At 36.4% G+C, this 4,886-nt stretch overlaps 1 long non-coding RNA gene across 1 annotated transcript; it reads left to right on the forward strand.

Annotated features, from left to right (window-relative positions):
• Nucleotides 1-204: 204 nt before the first annotated feature.
• LOC110934335 lies at nt 205-1,413 on the forward strand. The gene is made up of 3 exons (XR_004891982.1): nt 205-310; nt 412-526; nt 1,346-1,413. It is a non-coding gene; the product is annotated as an uncharacterized LOC110934335 (long non-coding RNA).
• The last annotated feature ends 3,473 nt before the right edge of the window (nt 1,414-4,886 follow it).

Here is a 4,886-nt window from a genome sequence, read left to right on the forward strand (position 1 = left end):
TGCTGGTATTAGATTTATTAGTTTTAGTTCCTTTGACGATGTTGACTTTTTCACGTCTATCAAGGTTGAAGATTACCTTAAAATCTTTCGAAGTTTTGCAAAGTTGGTTATCTTCTTATGCGGTTAACCCTTTACCTTTTAATTAGTTTACAAATGAATTTATCCCATAATTTTTAAAAATGATTTAATTGCAGGGAATTATTTAGAGGACCCCTATATTATGTTTTGATGTTGATTCTATCCACTGTTGTCTTCTAGCGCGAGTCGCAAATTGGTGTGGTTTCACTTTCAATGATGTGTGGTGGTGATGGTATCTTTTGTCAACCTCGTGTAGTGGTGTGACTGATTATTGACTTCTTTGGGTTACTTATTGTTTATATATATTTTTTATTAACATAATACACTCTACAGGTATTGCAGATATCATGGGTAGAAGATTTGGAATCCATAAAATTCCTTACAACAAACAGAAGAGTTGGGCTGGTAGCATCTCTATGTTTACAGTTGGTTTCTTAATCTCAACCGGGTATGGGCCGATCTTATTGCTCATTCTTCCTAATCACATGCAGAAAAATTATTTTTATGACTAATATGCCATTTCACCGACTGTTTAAACGTCGAAAATGGGCAGATGGGGCAGTTTGATAGCGGGTCAAACAGGTTGGGTTAACATGGATATTATAGTATGGGCTTGAATAGGTCGGGTCGGGTTCTCCACTCCGTGAGCACCTTTTGGTTAATTTTTTAAAAAATGGGTTACAAATAGTTAAGCAATTAATAATACTATGTATTATAATAATAGTAATCTTAGCTTAAATGTATGTTGCTCAATAGTATTTTAACACTCGTTTGGCCTATCAACAATATAATGTTATCTTAATACATGTTAAGAGGTTTTAGTAAAAGTGTAGCACCGGTTAACAAAAAGTTAGAGCTAGCAAGATGAATTGGTTGGGTAACTGGTCAAAACTGATAGGTTGAAGGCTTGAAGCAAACCAACCAAAATGGACTCCTAAATATATTTTTGTACATCTTTTATAGAAATTTATAAATTATCAATGCTTAAATTAGTATTACAAAAAATAATCTTATTACATCATAATCTAACTCTAAAAATATGACACTTTAGGAGTTTGACATGTTCCCTTTTCTAGGTATATTTTCATTTGACCTGTATATATGTAAAAGTGTCAAAATTGCCACCTCTACAATAACTGGTGAGCCGAATATTTAACATTTGACTTAAAGGACTATTTTACCCTCTTACCCAGAATGCTATACTACTTTTCGATCTTTGGGTATTTATTTTTTTAATTTTGTGAATTCTTTGTTATCTTACATATAGGAATGAATTCAAACGCTAGAGAGCAGGTCGCGGGAACTGGGGAAGTCAGACTGATGAAATTGCTAGGTATCTTTTTTTTTTACTTTCTATATAATTATTGAATTTAGACGTGGGTAAAGGGGTGGCTTGGGTAATGAGCTAAAACGGGTTTGGGTCAAAGCATCTAAATTACTTAAAGGGAATATGGCCAAGCCGCCAAAGTCACCTAAAGTAATCGACTTATTAAAAAGTTACATTATTTTTATAGTGTAGTTTTTGCCATCATCTGTAGCGCATTAATTATTTCTAAAACATAAAATCTGGGCAAAAAGTGTTTCGAGCGTCAACCCAGCCCACCCCCACCAGGTGACTTTGGCCATATTCCCTTTAAGTAATTTATATCATTTGACCCGTTGGGAGATAAAACATGGGCCAAATTGGCTCATTATTAGGTATATGGTTTGAAAGTTTCGCCTATACCATCCAGGCCTAACCCATGCCAAAATTTACACTTTCTAACAATATTTTGGGTCAACCAGACAAGTACAAGATCCACAGGTATGAAACCGGGCATTTGTTTAATAACTTTGTAACATTATGACTATGCTACAAAATCCGTACATCAAAAGTTTACAATTAAGTTATTTATTTCAGGTTCGTGGGCCGAAATGTGCATGCAGACGTGCAACATGGTACTAACATAATCATGCTGGAACGTGGTTATAAAGTTTGGGAAGCATCTGGTAAACCTGTTCGCCGTTGCAGTGGAACAACCTGCAAAGGAGGGTGATAAATCCAAGCCTTGATAACATTATACGCTATTTGCACTATTTATTATACATCATCTGATAAAATACAAGAAGTTTTGCCAGGTTAGTTACCCGACTAAATTCCTTGTGTATAATCTTACATAGTAAACGGCCAATACTCTGTTCATTGGAAACATATATTGATGTTTTGGAAGTCATTATATATTTAAATCCACATGTTATGTACCATATTGAGATCTTTTGACTGAAAAAGTCGAATTACAGGTATACCTGCAAAGCACTCGGGACTTGACAAGCGAGTTTGAGCAAGGTTTGAAAATTGAAACTTTTTTGATCTATTTTGCTGTAGTATTTTGAATTAACTTCTTTGTGCCATATGGTTTTATGAACATGAATTCTTACTTGATTATAAAACTCTTAATTTAATTAGATTATCATATGTTGGCTGGTAGTTTGTCTGCTTCACGGTTCCGATTCCATCAAATTGCTCTGAGAGAACGTTTTACTTCGGATATGGATATTCAGAAGGTTGTTGATAAGTTGAAAATTTGTTTCTAGAACAACCACAAGGAAGCGTCGCCGGCGACCGGAGATTGTTGGTCCCAAAATGGATCTTGCTCTCTAGACAATCGAATAACTTGAATATATAAACTAAGAATTTGTACAATGGAATGATCGAATGTAGTGAACTTGTTTTACAAATGAAAATCTAAGACCTATTTATAGTTTCTAAAGGGTGCGATCCAATAGACGCGTCTCTTCACGAACGGGTGCGTCTTTAGAATATGTGGATGTAATTAAACATGAAGGGGTGTTTCCTTTGATTGAAAAGACATGTCCCTTGAATCCTTGTGGCTGCCATCGATTCTAAGGGTGCCTCCCAAGGGATTTCACCACCCTTGGGGTGGTAGTTACCAAGTTCTGATTTGTCACAAATAGTCCCTCAACTTTGTAACCGCCACTCTTTTCTTTAATTACAATAAAACCCTTGTAGTTTAGGATGTGTAGGGATTATAACTTTCATTCACCCCCCTAATCACGAACATCCTTGAGTTGTAGATCTTGAACTCCGAACAATTTTATCTTCTCGAATCTTCTCGGTATTTAACACTTCACATGTATCTTCTTATTCATGAACCTTGCTCCTCACGAACCTTGTTTCTCACTAACCATGTTCTTCACACTTGTCTTGACCGTACTTGATTTGTATCATATGAACCTCTTTTCTTGTGTAGTTGTCTCAACACGAACTTCACCCGGTCTTGATTAACTTCCCCACCATCATATCACATATCACATGACTTGAATCCATATCGCATAGATTTTAGATAAACCGACTCACTCAGATTTCTCTTGCAGTTGTATCACACAACAATTTGTTTCCTGACCCAGTCACAGGATACGTATGTTCTTCTTCTTGATCTATCACAGATTTAATCTCGTCTTCACGGTTGTTTCTCACAACGAGTTCTTCATTATTGATTGCTTCCCTCACGGATTCTTCACTTTTTCTTGATCCACTCACTGGATTATTTTATTGCATATTACTATATCAAATTCTGCATTCATTGCATGTATTTCCCAGCATTCCTTGCTTCATTTTTTCTGCATTCACTACACTTTTTTTCTTGCTTTCGGCATTCACTGCATTACTTTCTTTCCATTTTCTGCATTCGCTGCATCACCGTGTTTCTTTGCATTCACTGCATCTATAATTTTCTATTCCGCATAGCACTTTGTTTCTGATTGAATAAACCTTGGAGCCTTGACTTGGTAATTCTAGATTCTTCGAATTCGAATCACTCGAATGATTCCGTCTTTACTGGCTTGTTCTTCACGATTGACTCACTCGATTTTCTTTTTCCCAATTGATTCGCTCAATTTTCTTTTAAACTTTGAATAACCACCGGATTAAATCCTGATTCTTCCTAGCACTCCAACGAAACAAGAAAACAACCCTGTTTTGTGCTCCTGTACTCGGTTTCATTCACTCATGAACCCTAGTCTGATTGCTAACTTAGAATTCTCACAACCCTTACTTTCTTGTTTCTAAAATTTCCTGACCACCAATATGAACCACTGTACTGGTAAAATTCAATTCCCTTGAATTTCAACAAACTCTCAAATCTTTAACCCGAGAATAACCACAACGCGTATTAATTGAATTCCTAACAATCTAATTCGCACTATAACCCCGAAATCAAAACCCTAGATTTCGAACAGAACCCTGGTTCGACAACCTTGAACCGAAAAAACTAAAACTTGCGAATTGAAAAATTAGAATGATGAAACCTGATCGCGAATGACTTCCCGCCGATTCGTTGCCTTGCGATTCCCAATGCCTAGAGCCTGACGCTCTGATACCAATTGTTGGTCCCAAAATGGATCTTGCTCTCTAGACAATCGAATAACTTGAATATATAAACTAAGAATTTGTACAATGGAATGATCGAATGTAATGAACTTGTTTTACAAATGAAAATCTAAGACCTGTTTATAGTTTCTAAAGGGTGCGATCCAATAGACGCGTCTCTTCACGAACGGGTGCGTCTTTAGAATATGTGGATGTAATTAAACATGAAGGGGTGTTTCCTTTGATTGAAAAGACAGTCCCTTGAATCCTTGTGGCTGCCGTCGATTCTAAGGGTGCCTCCCAAGGGATTTCACCACCCTTGGGGTGGTAGTTACCAAGTTCTGATTTGTCACAAATAGTCCCTCAACTTTGTAACCGCCACTCTTTTCTTTAATTACAATAAAACCCTTGTAGTTTAGGATGTGTAGGGATTATAACT

Source organism: Helianthus annuus, chromosome 4 (genome assembly GCF_002127325.2).
Source record: "Helianthus annuus cultivar XRQ/B chromosome 4, HanXRQr2.0-SUNRISE, whole genome shotgun sequence".
NCBI lineage: Eukaryota > Viridiplantae > Streptophyta > Magnoliopsida > Asterales > Asteraceae > Helianthus > Helianthus annuus.